We start from the raw sequence: 16,647 nt of genomic DNA, 5'->3' as shown, positions 1-16,647 counted from the left end.
CAACCAAAGATCGATGAAATTCAGTCTAGCATTGTTCGGCCAATAATACCTTTGAGATCAAGTCGATCATGATTCAGATGATACAGAACTCAGTTCAGCTTGGTGGTTCTCCGACAGAAGACCCCAACATGCACATCAGAGATTTCATTAAGATATGTGACACTTTCAAGTTTAATGGAGTTTCGAAAGATGCTATCAAGTTGAGGCTTTTCCCATTCTCTCCGCGGGATAAAACTAAGTGCTGGTTACATTCTCTACCACCAGGGTCTATCACCAAATGGGAGGATCTTGCTCAGAAGTTCTTAACCAAATTCTTTTCTATGGTGAAGACTGCTGTAATCAGAAACGCACTTACTCAATTTGCTCAGCAATCTGGAGAATCTTTATGCGAGGCTTGGGATCAATATAAGGAGATGCTTAGGAAGTGTCCTCATCATGGGATGCTTGACTGGATGATCATTAACTGTTTCTATAATGGGTCGGGTGCTACTTCTAGACCCATGCTTAATGTAACATCAGGAGGAGCCTTGTGGGATAAAAGCTACGATGAAGCTTATGAATTGATTGAACTGATGGTTGCTAATGAATACCAGAATTCTACTCAGCGACTATCTCAAGGTAAGGTAGCAGGAATTCTGGAGTTGGATGCAGCTACTACTATAGCTGCTCAACTTAAGGCTTTGACGATGAGGGTGGATTCTCCGTCTAATTATGGAGTTAATTAGATCACGAGTGTCTGTGAGCTTTGTGCTGGTGCCCATGAGAATGATCTGTGTGCCATTTCTAGTGAATCGGCTCAGTTCGTGAGCAACTTTCAGAGGTCGCAGCAACCTGTACCAGCCACATATCATCCTAACAACCACAATCATCCTAATTTTAGCTGGAACAATACTCAGAATGTGGTTCAGCATCCTTATCAGTAGTACCCAGCAAAGAAGTACAACCCCCTGGTTTTCAGCACCCGCAATATGCACCAAGGCAATAACTCCAGCTGCAATAGTCGAATGAAAAATCTGAATTGGAGGAGTTGAGGCTCATGTGCATGAGCCAAGCGGTTTCTATCAAGACCTTGGAAAATCAAATTGGGTAAATTGCCAATGCCTTGTTAAATCGTCAACCTGGTACACTTCCTAGTAACACTGAAGTACCAGGAAAGAGGGAAGTAAAGGAGTAGGTAAAGGCAATTACATTGAGGTCTGGGAAGGTGGCAATCCCCGAACATTATCATGGTTCGAATGAAGAAGCTGTGGCTGAAGAAGAAGTGCAGAAGGATGCTGAAGTGGAACCAAGGAAGGCTACTGTTGAACACACTCCTCCTGAGGGTAATACAGGCGAAAAACAAATCTATCCTCCACCTCCCTTTCCTAAGAGGTTGCAGAAGAAAAAGCTGGATAAGCAGTTTGAGAAGTTTCTAGAGGTGTTCAAGAAACTTCACATCAACATACCTTTCGCTGAAGCTCTTGAACAAATGCCTAGTTATGCGAAGTTTATGAAAGGTATTCTCACTCGAAAGGTGAAGCTTGATGACTTAAAGATAGTATCTCTCATGGAGGAGTGCAGTGCTGTGCTGTAACAGAAGTTACCTCCAAAGCTTAAAGATCCTGGAAGCTTCACTATTCCTTGATCCATTGGAAATGTGTCATTTGACAAATGCTTATGTGACTTAGGAGCTAGCATCAATCTGATGCCTTTGTCAATCTTCAAGAAGTTGGACTTACAGGATCTGAAGCCTGCTTATATGACTTTACAGTTGGCTGATCGCTCTATTACTTATCCACGAGGCATTGTTGAGGATGTTTTGGTCAAGGTGGATAAACTCATCTTTCCTGCTGATTTTATAATTCTTGATTTTGAGGAGGATAAGAAGATTCCCATAATCTTGGGAAGACCTTTCTTGGCGACTGGACGAACCTTGATTGAGGTGCAGAAAGGTGAGCTCACCATGCGAGTGTTGGATCAGGATGTAACTTTTAATGTGTTCAATGCCATGAAGTTCCCTACGGAAAATGAGGAGTGATTAAAGGTGGAGTTGGTTGATTCTGTGGTTACTTCATAATTTGATCAATTGCTAAGGTCTGATGTATTTGAAAAAGGCCTTGTTGGGGAATTCTGATAGCAAAGATGATGAAGGTGATGAGCAGTTACAAAATCTGAATGCTTCTCCCTGGAAGAGGAAGATGGATATGCCTTTTGAATCTCTTGGAATGGAGGAGCTGAAGAAATCTCCTAAGCGCCTCAAGCCATCTATTGAGGAAGCTCCTACACTTGAGCTTAAACCATTTCCTGAACACTTAAGGTATACTTTTTTAGGTGATGCATCTACCTTGCCTGTTATTTTTGCATATGACCTTTCAGGTAGTGATGAGGAAAAACTCTTGAGAATTCTGAGAGAGTTCAAATTGACAATTGGATGGACGATAACAGATATTAAGGGAATCAGCCCTTCTTATTGTATGCATAAAATTCTGCTAGAAGAAGGTAGCAAGCCTACTATTGAGCAACAAATAAGGTTCAATCCTATCATGAAGGAAGTTGTGAAGAAGGAAATTCTTAAGTGGCTGGATGCAGGGATCATCTATCCCATTTCTGATAGTTCTTGGGTGAGTCCAGTTCAGTGTGTACCAAAGAAAGGAGGTATCACAGTTGTTGCTAATGAGAAGAATGAGCTCATTCCTACTCGAACAGTCAAGAGGTAGAGAGTTTGCATGAATTACAGGAAGCTGGACAAGGCCACGAGAAAAGATCACTTCCCTCTGCCGTTTATTGATCAGATGCTTGACAGATTGGATGGGCATGAGTACTACTGTCTTCCGGATGGCTATTCGGGCAATAATCAAATTTGCATTGCTCCGAAAGATCAGGAGAAGACTACTTTCACTTGTCCATTTGGTATTTTCTCCTTTAGAAAGGTTTCTTTTGGTTTATGTGGGGCACCTGCCACATTTCAGAGATGTATGATGGCTATCTTCTCTGACATGATTAGTCAAAATGTGGAAGTGTTCATAGACGATTTCTCTGTGTTTGGCGATTCATTTGATGAGTGCTTGCAGAATCTTGATGACGTTCTTAAAAGGTGTGTTGAGACCAATCTGGTTCTCAACTGGGAGAAATGTCACTTTATGGCGCAACAGGGCAGTATTCTTGGTCACAAGGTCTCTAGTAAGGGTCTTGAGGTGGACAAAGCCAAGGTGTGGGTCATTGAAAATCTTCCCCCACCAATTTCTGTTAAGGGAGTTCGTAACTTTCTTGGTCATGCGGGTTTCTTTAGGCGGTTCATCAAGGACTTCTCAAAAATTTCTAAACCTTTGTGCAATCTTCTGGAGAAGGATGTACCGTTCAAGTTTGATGACGAGTGCCTAGCTGCTTTTGAGTTCTTGAAGAAGAGTTTAATCACGGCACCTATCATAACGCACCTGATTGGAATGAACCTTTTGAGATGATGTGCGATGCAAGTGACTATGCAGTTGGAGCAGTTCTGGGGCAGAGAAAGAACAACATATATCATGTGGTCTACTATGCTAGTAAGACCCTAAATGATACTCAACTATATTATACTACTACTACTGAGAAAGAACTTTTGGCTATTGTCTACGGTTTTGAGAAGTTTCAATTTTATCTGCTTGGGACGAAGGTGACAGTTTTCACTGATCACGCGGCAATTCGATATCTCATCTCGAAGAAGGACTCGAAGCCTAGATTAATCAGATGGGTTCTTTTGCTTCAGGAATTTGAGTTGGAGATCAAGGACAGAAAGGGTACTGAGAATCAAGTCGCTTATCATCTCTCTCGTTTGGAAGATCCAAGTGCAACTTCACTGGATAAGATATTGATAAATGAGTCTTTTCCCGATGAGCAGCAGTTTGGAGTGGAAGAGGAAGAACCGTAGTTTGCAAACATTGTGAACTACCTTGTGAGTAATATCATGCCTCCCGACTTATCGTATGCTCAAAGGAAGAAGTTTCTTCATGAGGTGAAGTGGTACATGTGGGATGAACCTTATCTGTTTAGGTAAGGAGCTGACTAAATCATCAGGAGATGTATTCCGTACAGCAAAATGGGGGGAATCTTGTGAGACTGTCATTCAACTGTTTATGGAGGTCACTACGGTGGAGAGAAGACATCAGCTCGTGTCCTTCAAGCGGGATTCTTCTGGCCCACATTATTTAAGGATACGCATCAATTTGTTTTGAAGTGTGATCGATGCCAGCGTGTGGGTAATATGTCTAAAAGGGATGAGATGCATCTTAATGTACTTCTTGAGGTTGAAGTCTTCGATGTATGGATAATAGACTTCATGGGGCCATTTGTCTCATCTTGCAATAATTAGTGGATCTTGTTGGTGGTCGATTATGTGTCAAAATGGCTGGAAGTCAAGGCTTTGCCGACAAATGATGCGGATGTGATGCTTAATTTTCTTCATAAGCAGATTTTTACAAGATTTGGGACTCTGAGAGTCATAATCAGTGATGAGGGATCGCATTTTTGCAAACACAAATTCACTGCCATGATGCAAAGGTATAATGTGAATCATCGCATTGTAACATCCTACCATCCACAGACTAATGGTCAAGCAGAGGTGTCTAACAAAGAGATCAAGCGTATCTTAGAGAAAGTTATGTGTCTATCAAGGAAAGATTGGTATTTGAAGCTTGATGAAGCTGTTTGGACGTATAGAACAACATACAAGACTCCATTGGGAATGTCTTCATTTCAGTTGGTATATGGTAAAGGGTGTCATTTGCTGGTGGAGCTCGAGCATAAAGCATATTGGGCTTTGAAGAAGTTGAACCTTGATTTGGATACAGCTGGTAAGAAGAGAATGCTTTAATTGAATGAACTCGAAGAGTTTCGGCTTCAAGCGTATGAAAATAACAAAATGTACAAGGAAAAAGTCAAGAGGTGGCACGATAGAGGTTTAGTACTTAAGTCATTTGTGATGGGGTAACAAGTTCTATTATTTAACTCGCGTCTCCGTCTTTTTTCTGGAAAATTGAAGTCGAGATGATCAGGGCCTTTCATAATCAAAACTGTGTTTCCCCATGGAGTTGTGGAGATTTTTGAGAATGATCCAGGTCAGGCATTTAAAGTAAATGGGCAGAGGTTGAAGCACTACTATGGGGATACGGCAAACCGTGAAGTGGTTAGTGCCATTTTGTTGACTACTTGATCTCGAGATTCTACGTCGAGCTAACGACGTAAACCAAACGCTTCTTGGGAGGCAACCCAAGTTTTTTGTACATTAGTAGGTAGAGGAAGCAGAAAGAAAAGAGAAAAACACAAAAAAAATCAGAAAAACTAAAAAATTCAGGGTCAACTTCAGTAGCACGGCGTGCAAGCACTGAAAAGCAGGGCGGTCTCGCTGTTTTTCCAGTAACTGGGCGCGCCCGCGCTGAAACTCTAGAAACTGGGCGTGCCCGTGCCAAGAGAGCACGCGGTCGCGCTGGGGTCCGGATTCAAAAAATATAAGGCAGATTTTGAAGAGAAAATCGGGGTTTTATTAGAAAATCAATTTCCACCCAATTTTTACTCTTCCACATCCCAAATTTCCCTCTCCAAATCAAACCTATTATTCCCATAATCAATTCCTACTCTTTTTCCATTACTAATTCTCTCCCATTCCCCTATATATACATACACTTATAGAAAAACTTCTCTCAATCTCATATTCTCTCAATCTCACTTCCCAAAACACTCAAGCACACAATCTCTCTTACAAACTCATATTCTCTCAATCTCTTTCAATCTCAATGGCACCAAAAAGACAATGAACTCAAGTTAGCAGCAATACCACCGATTCTTCGAGTACGGGTGGTTTGAGGCCAAGGTTTTCAACTCCTGAGGCTGAGGCGGAGTATGTGAGGCTGCTTTCGAAGCCTATAGCCAAGGAGCATGATTTTCTGCCATCGGGGAAAGATGCTAATTTATTGGAGATGATCTTGGAGATGGGCTGGGTGGTTTTCTACGAGACACCCGATGTTGTGCCCATGAGTGTGGTGCGTGAGTTCTATGTTAATGCTAAGGCGGAGAAGAACGGTTTCACGATGGTGAGGGGGATGACAGTGGACTGCAATACGGAGGCGATTCGTAGGGTGATTGAGCAGCCCGAGAGGAGAGCGGATCAGAAGAATTGGAATGAGAAGACTCCAGAGGAGTTTACTTTGGATTTGATTGTTGCTACCCTTTGTGTGCCTAAGACTCATTGGAAGTTCAAGAAGGGCACAGACGAGTATACCACATTTTCGGCATCATACATGAACAAGTTTGTATGTGCATGGAATGCTTTTATTTGTGCTAACATCATGCCATCTTCTCACGTGCATGAGATTACTATGGAGCGTCCTCGTTTTCTGTGGGGTATTTTACAGGGAGACTATGTTGATCTTGGGATGGTTATCCATCAGGGTATTCTGAGGTTCTTGTGAGGGAGTACTACGGGTTCGATACCCTATGCATCCATTATGACGAAGTTGTGCGTGGCGGTTGGAGTTTTTTGGCCCGCACATGAGCAGCTGTAGCACCCTAGTGCTCCGATTGACAGTTTAACGCTATTGAACATGACTGAGTGGTATGGTGGGAAGCCCGATCCAAAGGGGCTTGGTTATTCATATGATTATCTGCCATGTGGTAGGCCAGTGGATCAGACTTTTGCTGGTGGGACGCAGCAGGCAAGGAGAGCAGCTTAGAGAGCTCAGTTAGGAGAGGAGGTTGGTCCTTCGAGATCGCAGCAGCAGCAGTAGGAAGCATAGGGCAGTGCTGGTTTGAGTTCGACGCAGTATAGGCGTCTAGCTAGGAGGATGGATGCTATGCATGACATTTATAGAAGGTTCGCACATGACCTCACCCATGCATTGGGGACTGCTTTCAGAGCCACAGGAGTTGACATCCAGTGGCCAGTATTCAGTGAGGATTCGGTGTATCCACCTCCAGACACTCCTGATACTCCACCCCTTGAGGGTGATGATCCTGGTTCGGATTAGGTATGCCTGATTCCTTGCTATTACCTTCACTGAGGATAGTGAATATTTTAAGTTTGGGGGTAGTAGTTAAGGAGTATATATTTTGTGTGAGTCGCATGTAGTTTGCATATTCATGCTAGTTTAGTTCATGTAGTTACATATTTTCCATGTAGTAGTTTTTTATTTTTATTTTTGTAGTTTTTATGAGAGTTTGTTCATATAGTTTCATGTATTTGCATTATAACATGATCCCTTAGATGATTTTTCTGATTGATTTGTGATACTGATGCTAGTGTAGTGATGTCGTATTTAGTGATGTTAAGTCTTATCGAGTTGATTTGCATGCTAGAGATAATTTTATTTCAGTAAGTCTTATAGGTTGTTTGAGTGCTAGATCATGATCATGGTTAATTTGTTTTTCGAGGTTTAATCGCTTGTTTATATTTAGAAGTTAGGATATTCTCTTAATAATAAATTAACATGGATATTTAAAAATTGGAGAAAATTAGATATCATTGCTAGTTGTTGTGGCTAGGTGTCAAATGGCTAGTAGCCGACTCATTTTATATGAGTAGTCTAGGGTTGAACGAGATGGAGCGAAACACACTCGTTCAGAAATTTTTGAAAAAAAAGATATAAAAAAAAGAAAAAAGAAAAAAAATGTGTTTATGCATAATTGATCACGAGTGGGCTCTTTAATACTCGAGTTATTAAGTTCTTAGGGGAATTTGTGCCTAGTGACCTAAGGATTTGTATAAGTCTTTTGTGGGCCTCACTCATTGCACGATCAAATAAGCATATTTGTGTTGTTTTGTGTTGTGAATAAAAGCGTGAATCCATGTAAACCTTCGGTATAAAAATTGAAGTGTTATAAGTTATTTTGAGTCTAGCTTTTATTCTATTTATAACCTTGCGATTGTTTTGATGAGTAGTGAGTCATGATTATTGATCTAGTTGCGATAGTATATCTGTAACCATTTGCAAAACACACACGTTTCTGGCTTGTAAGTTGATTTGTGGGGTTTGATTGATCTTTGTGCGAATAACTGCATTTGTTGAGATGTTGCTTGTTGATTGGTTTAGTTATTCTATGGGGATCGTTGCATTCATATAATTTGCATTCATGCATTTTTATTTCTTGTTCTTTAAGTCTGTTTATGCTTGAGGACAAGCATTGATTCAAGTTTGGGGGTATGTTGAGTGGCATTTATGACACTTTATTACGCTCTGTAAAGCTTTGAATTAGTGTGTTGTACTCAAGTTGTTAGTGTTTTTGACATATTTTTGTAGTGTTTTTGCATTACAGGCATTTTCCAGGTAATCAGGTGAATTAGTATTGTTTTAGTGCTAAATTTGGTGTTAGGATGGTGTCTAGAATAAAGGATCGTGAAAAGGCCAGCTCAAATCAACAAGAAGAAAAGAAATCAGAGTTTTATCCAGAAGGACGGCGCGGCCGCACTGAAGCAGCGCGCGGCCGTGCGAGGTCGGGGTAATAGAATTCTGCTCCAATTTAGATTTTGAGAGTTTGAAGCCCTAATTAATTCTACAACATATATATACATAAATAAAGTTCGTTTTTCATAAGGAGATGTACCAGAGCTAAAGAGAAGGCGTAAGAAGACCGTAGAGCACAATTCAACGAAGGTGAAAAAGATCTAGTATATATTCTTGTGATTCATTATTTTAAGTTGTAACTTTGGATGCTAATTTTCTTATTCTTGAACCTTTACTTTTGTTTCATACTTGGTTTTATTAAGTATAAAGACTACGTTTATTATACCATGCTTTTATTGGAACCCACATTGATGATGAGTCTGATCATGGGCTAATCGTTATCGTGAGGTTCTAGCGGATTTATTTATGGATTCCTTTAGTTAATTTGTTTTGATGCCTTAATATGTGGTGATTGATGATAACCTAGTTGTGGTTGCGCTTATTCGTCTTGTGTGCATCGCGAACTTATAAGACAGTGGGTTAATCTTTAATGAAGTGAAAGTGAATTTAAGGTTTAGAACTTGTCATGCTAGCATAGGTTCATGTATTCATTGTGCATGATTTGTAGGTAATTTTAACCATGTTACTTGCCCTATGTAATCACGAGGGATAACTTGTGCATTAAACCGTTATATTGTCAAATTCTATAGACATATAGGGTCTCAATATAATTGGTGTCTATTCAGCTTCTATCTCTTTTATGGATGTCAGGTAGTATGGTATTCGCACAACGAAAGTTGGCGTTTATCAGTTTCGTGTTATCTGATTAGTGTCATCACCATCACATTTTAAGGTTAAAAATGAAAAGGCTATTGAATGAAGTATTTAATGAAGTATTTAATGAAATTAGAATCCCATGTGTGTGTCATATATTATTCAGTTCTCTTTAACCTCTTAGTTTATGTTCTTTAGTATAATCTCTTAGTCAATCTTAGTATAAACAACCAAAATTTGTCACTCGTCTTAGCATTGGATAATAACCATACTAGTGTTGCATAAATACATTAATTGAAATTAACCTAAACCTATCCCTGTGGGAACGAACTAGAATTTATTCTATATTACTTGCGAACGCGTATACTTGGGTGAATTTTATCGCGTATTTTAGCAACTAACATTGGGACTATTAATTCTAAACCAAAACTGATACGAAATATAATTTACTAATTGAAATTTAATTATAAAGGTGACTATTACAAACGCGCAGCTAATGAAAATCCAAAAGTCAATCTACTCCAACATTAAGTCCTCGAACTCCAACGTCATCCTACTTGAATCTTAAACGAAACCTGAAAATTGTAAGTAGTGAGCTATACATCCCAGCAAGAATCCAATCGATCCAACTAGTAGGATAAGCAACATATACACATATAAAAAAATACGATAATCTATACGATACGATATACGAAACAAACACTTTCGATACATATTCTTATTCGATACATACAATACACATACAACATAAACAACAATAATTCAAAATCAATAATTAATGTCATGACCACTAAAACCCGGTGATAAATGTTCTAAATTTTTAGAAAACTGTCATTGTAATCTGGTGACTACGATCTTGAGTTCTTGTTCGATATTTTCACAAACCATGACATATTTTAGAGATCTAAAATTATCGTTGCCACACAACTCATATCCCAACACATATACGATAATACATATGACCTCAAAATATATTATCACTTAGATCATATTTTGAGAACAAATATAAACATGTAACATAAAATTTTGAAACCACTAGCAAAATTGATCGAAAACTTAACTCAAATTCTGACCAGATCTAAATTTAGTCTTTTTGACCCTCTAAATAATGTTTTCTTGAAAAATACGAAACGCAAAAATTGAAGAGAACGAAAAGGGCTTTCCAAAAAGCCCATAATTGACAAATTCCGACTTATGATGAATTTAATTACAAATTTTACAAGACTGCTGATTTTATTATAAAAAGACCTACAAGAAAGATGATAATGGTGTATTTATAATATTACAAAACCCTATTTCTTAACCTACAAGTTATCCATATTACAATTTGATTGAACCTACAAGTTATACATATTACAATATGATCAAAATTATTTTAGTGGATTGAGATAGATTTAATATTTTATTGAAGGGATTTTTTTTAATTTTAAAGAGTTAAATAAAAAACAATAAATTGGAGTTCAATTAAAAAAAATTAATCAATCAAATTTTAAATGTTTGATTTTATTTCGATTATATCTTGACATCTACAAATAAGACGTTGACGATTTTAGTCTGTCAATTGAGCGAAAATGCGATCCGACTCGATCAAATTTGAGATCATTTTAGAGGATGTGGGTCGACCTATTAAAAATCCGATTTGTTATCTGATCCGAAAAAAAATCCAATTATAAATAAAACAGATATGAATGTAGGACGACCTGATCCGTTAATAATCCGATCCGGTTTATATATATATATATATTATATTTATATAAAATCATATATATTATATAATAAAAATATATTTTTACTGTTTCTGATTTAGAATTCTTATCCTCAGTCAAGACCCATTCTCTACACCTAATTCCAACTAGTCTCTAGAGTCCGGTCCATTACTATATTATACTCTAATTCTTTTAACTTTTTAGAGTTGCATATCACCACAATCTTAATTCACATAACAGTTTCACTTTGATATATCAATTTTTTTCATTGCTATAATTATATACTCCCTCCGTCACACTGAATTATTTACGTTAATTTTCGGCACGATTTTCAAGGCTCGTTTAAAGTATACTTCCATAATATATTTTTTAAAAAAAATTGAGAAAAAAAATTAATGTTTAAACTTATATTCAAAAAAAAAATTAAGAAAAAATATTATGAAACTTTACTTTATTGAAGCCTCGAAATACGTGCAAACAGTGTACGTAAACTATCCAGCGGGACGGAGGGAGAACTCCACAATTCAATGTAATATTTAATTTTTGATATTTTTCAGTTTATAATAGTTTTTTAATAAGTTACATTAAAAATAAATATATATAAATGGAGCGGATACTCTATCCAAAATCCGTGATCCGAACGGATCCGAATATGTATTGACCTATAAAAAATACGGGGACGATTCGATCCGAATCCCAATCCGAAAAATTAAATGGATATGGATATGAATTTAGATCGATCCGATTCAAATCCGATCTATTGACAGTTCTATCCATTACATTCGGTTAAAATTTTTGTATAAATTTATAAATTTATAAATTTTTAATTTAATATTTATATTTTTTCAGTTCATATCAAAAAATTTAATAGAACCAACATGCATGAAAATGAAAAATATGTTTTACTCTAAACGATCTTCAAAGACCCTCAAGCTATTGATGCTAATGAACCACAAACACACGAGAATATACGGGAACGTTGTAGCAGGAGCAAGAGTGTGTGCATCATAGTGTTTATATTCTATCCTTGAACTGTACTTATATGTGGCATTTCTTATTGAAGAGTTGACAATCTTTCATGTTCCAAAAGTTTGAGTTTTCAAAAATGTCAAGCACTCGAGGCCTTTGCAATTCAGTTGGACTAAAACATTGTTCTTTATTTAGGCATACATACAGCCAGAAATAAGAATCTCATTTCAAGTAACTTCATCAAGATGAACCACACAAGTCTCTTATTTCTTTAGTTTTGCATAAAATGGACACATGTAATCTATACACACAATAAAATTTCAAATTTAACATTCTCCAGTAGAAATGGAATTTCAGATTGAAATAGTGAACTGCACTGATACATACTCTTTACCAAAAGTGTTGTAAAACTCACTAACAAATATAGCAACATAGAAGCAAGTGTATAAAGAATTTAACAAGTTTAGGCCAAGACCACAGTTAACAAAACAAAACATGTAGGTAAACAAAATCAGTAACTGAAATAACGTAGAGAGAAAGAAAGATGTACCCGAAACCATAGCTTTTAACAGTGACTGAAATACAGGTTCACAGATACAAAATGCCAAGAAAATTGATCACAGCTGAGTCACCAGGCCTTGCTCGAAGTACTGGCTGCTCTTGAAGAGAATATTGCCCCTACCTGCTGCGTTTGGGATGCGCACAATATCTCCACCAGGATAAAACAGCTCGGAGTTTATATTAACAGCAGCTACAAAAGCTCCACTTCGACCAGCACCTCAGTCGCCGGAAAATTTCAGCACTTCAGGACTTGTGGGAGAGAAATGCAGAGAGGTTGAAGAGTAGTGTGTTATATATTATTCATTCAGTTTAGCCTCTATTTATAGGAGAGGAAAAATGAAACTGTCCACACACTTAATGTCTGAATTAAACTGCTTCATTAATGAAAAAATCAAAACTGATCAGATTTTGAATTCATTAATGAAAAAATCAAAACTGATCAGCTTTTGAATTTAAATTATTTGTAACAGCTTTTCACATTAACACCCACATTATTATCAGAACTTAAGTTAAGTTCTGATTTGATCCATCAGTACTTAAGTTCTGATTCTGATATCAGAACTTGTTAAGTTCTGATTTTATTCATCAGTTCTTAAGTTCTGATTCTGATATCAGAACTTGTTACAGATCAGATTATTTGCAGGTTCAACCCAGCCCAATAATCCAGTCATCGATAAATAAATTCGAATTAAAATAATTCTCAAATAAATAAAATCCTCGCCCAGGTCGCCTCGCGTACGCGAGACGCCGAGACATTCGCCCAAATCGCCCTTCGACCCGACCCGACCCGGTCCGGTCCGGTCCAGTGCGTGGCGGGGCGGGGCGCGCGTGTGTGTGTGTGCGCGTGAAGCACATAACAACACAATGGACCATCACACACCTTAGTAGTTGTATACTACTCATGTGGGTAATACCATATAAAGCACACACCCTCCTTTATTTATTTCAATGTGGGACAAACATTCTCAAATTTTTCCAAGCTTTTCCAAGCTACTTTCAACTCTCATTTCATATGGATTTCATTAAGAAAATTCTTAAAACCATACATGAAAATTTAAGTTCAAATATCATTGAACAATTTCCAATCATTAGATTTTAGGATTAACATCAAGAACATAATTAAATTAAGCTCTAAAATCCTAATTTTCTAACAATCCCCCACAAATCCATACAGAAATGTGATCAATTTCCCATCATGACTTATTTTTCAGAGTCGGTACCCTTCCGGGTTTGAACCCTCCTAATTCCTCTACTTCAATGGCTATCGGACTCAGATGGAATGTTTCACCTTGAATCTTAATCCGTTTAGTATAACCATATTCCATAGACGATGACAAGTCAAAGGTTATGGTGCCAATCTACGGCTTTGAGACATTAATGGTCATGTCTCGATCCTGTTCGTCAAATGCTTCAAGGATTAACCCTATCCTCTAATTGCGACCACACAATTACATTCACTTAGCTGGGCATCTCCAGAGATATACTGCCTCTATCTCGTCAAATGACTTGATCCCATTCAGAGTTTAACACTCTTGCTTTTCTGGCAGTGTCAGTACCTTCTAGGTTTACAGGGAATAGACTCAGATACTATAGTATCATCTATGTAGCAAAGGTACTACCAACTCATCCTTACAGCTTGTTATTACCCATTGAATACACTTCGAGGGATCTCCTCTCATGTGTATTGGGTTCCCACTGTTGATGAATTATGATGGGTTGACAGTCCCATCCCCAACCTTGACTTAAGGACCACTGCAGGTTCCAGTCCTTTAGTAAGAGGATCAGCTATATTATTCTGAGTTCCTATGAACTCTATAGCTATGATCCTATCAGTCACTAAACCCCTTATAGACTTGAGTCTAACTTGGATGTGTCTCTTAGTTTTAGCATTATGTTTTTTACTGCTAATCTTGTCGATAGTTGTTCGACTATCACAGTGAATAGCAATAGCAGAAAGCGGTCTGCTTACTACAGGTATTGCAGACATAAGTCCGTGTAACCATTCAGCCTCCGTCCCTGTGGCGTCAAGTGCACACAACTCAGCCTCAAAAGTAGACCGAGTAACAATAGTCTGTCTGCTTGACTTCCAGGATATTGCTCCACCAGCCAAGGTGAACACGTATCCAGTCACTCCATTGGAACCAGACTTCTTAGCTATCCAACTTGCATCACTGTACCCTTCAAGCACACCAGGAAATCTCCTGTAGTGTAAACTAAGGTACATTGTGCCTTTTAGATATCTAAGTACTCTATCAAGAGCATCCCAATGAGTTCTGTTTGGACAGCTTGTATATCTAGCCAATTTAGACACAGAATATGAAATATCTGGTCTAGTGCAGTTAGCAAGATACTGCAAGCTCCCAATAATCTGAGAATACCTTAACTGAGACACAGGCACTCCTAAAGTATTCTTGACAAGGACAACTTTCGAATCATAAGGTGTACTAGCGATTCTACACTGTGAATAACCATATTTCTCAAGTATAGATTTCTCTATATAATGAGATTGAGTCAAGGTTATTCCTTCAGTGGACTGAACCAGTTTGATTCCAAGAATCACACTTGCCTCACCCATATCCTTCATTTCAAAATGTCTTTTCAAGAATTCTTTAATCTCGTTAATAATCTCAATATTGGTTCCAAATAATAAAATGTCATCCACATATAGGCACAAAATAATACACTCATTACCTTTAACTTTAGTGTAGACACACTTGTCACTTTCATTAATCTTATAACTGAAAGGCAATATAGTTTCATCAAACTTTTTATGCCAATCTCTGGGAGCTTGTTTCAAGCCATAGATGGACTTGATCAACTTACATACTTTCCTTTCATTTCCTGATGCAACAAATCCATCAGGCTGATCCATATAAATCTCTTCTTCAAGTTTACCATGAAGAAAAGCCGTCTTTACATCCATCTGATGGATGATAAGACCATGGACTGAAGCCAATGCTATAAGCATTCGGATTGTTACCATTCTTGCAACCGGAGAGTATATATCAAAATAATCAATTCCTTCCTTTTGCTTAAAACCCTTAGCTACCAGTCTAGCTTTGTACTTATCTATTGAGCCGTCAGGGTTCAACTTCCTTTTAAAGACCCATTTGCACCCAATAGTAGAACACCCAGGAGGGAGATCAACCAACTCCCATGTTCCATTAGAAACAATAGAGTCAATTTCACTCTTGACAGCGCCCTTCCAGTGCCTTGACTCGGAAGAATCCATAGCTTGCAGGAAAGTTAAAGGTTCATCCTCGATATTGTAAGTGATGAAATCACCTCCAAAATCCTTGACTACCTTTGCACGCTTACTCCTCCTTGGTTCCTCTAGTTCCTTAGGAATAGAGCTACTACTAGGTTCCGCCCCCATATTTGTCATCTTTTCCACATGATCAGAAATAGAACTTGATGTGTGAGTAGGATCTTCCTCAGAAGTCGTTTCAGGTATTCCAGTCTTCATAGGGTAGACATCCTCAAAGAATGTCGCATCTCGAAATTCAACTATCGTGTTTGCCACTATACCATCTATGTCAGATTTTAACACTAAAAATCTCATAGCTGTAGTGATCTCAAGATAGCCCAGAAAGATACAGTCAACAGTCTTTGGACCTAGTTTCTTTCTCTTGTGTTCAGGAACAAGTACCTTAGCAAGGCACCCCCACACACGAAGATACTTAAGACTAGTCATCCTGCCTTTCCATAACTCCAAGAGTGTTTTATCCATGTGTTTCAGAGGGACTCTATTCAAAATATGGCAAGCCGTATTTAGAGCCTCCCCCCACATGTATTTAGGCAACCCAGAGTTAATAAGCATACTATTAATCATATCTTTAAATGTTCTGTTCTTTCGCTCAGCAACCCCATTAGACTCAGGTGTGTATGGTGGAGTAACTTCATGAATTATACCATTGTTTGCACAAAATTCATTAAAAGCATTACTCGTATACTCACCACCTCTATCAGATCTCAATCTTTTAAGTAACTTACTAGTTTGTTTTTCTACTTCAGTTTTATATATAATGAATTTACTAAGTGCTTCATCCTTATGTCTAAGTAAATAAACATAACAGTATCTACTACTGTCATCTATAAAAGTAATGAAGTATCTAAACTGGTCCTTGGTCAACACACCACCAAATTCACAAATATCAGTGTGTACTAAATCTAACAAGTCTGAATCCCTAACAACGTTATGAAAAGGTTTCCTTATCTGTTTAGCAGACACACATACTTGACATTTA

At 37.9% G+C, this 16,647-nt stretch overlaps 1 non-coding gene across 1 annotated transcript; it reads right to left on the bottom strand.

The window, feature by feature from the left end:
* Window positions 1-335: 335 nt before the first annotated feature.
* LOC141662208 (small nucleolar RNA R71) lies at window positions 336-442 on the bottom strand. The gene has a single exon (XR_012550332.1). It is a non-coding gene; the product is annotated as a small nucleolar RNA R71 (small nucleolar RNA).
* Between the last annotated feature and the right edge of the window lie 16,205 nt (window positions 443-16,647).

Source organism: Apium graveolens, chromosome 5 (genome assembly GCF_009905375.1).
Source record: "Apium graveolens cultivar Ventura chromosome 5, ASM990537v1, whole genome shotgun sequence".
Taxonomy (NCBI): Eukaryota; Viridiplantae; Streptophyta; class Magnoliopsida; order Apiales; family Apiaceae; genus Apium; species Apium graveolens.
Note: the sequence above shows the minus strand (reverse complement) of the source record. Positions and strands in the feature narration are given on the sequence as shown.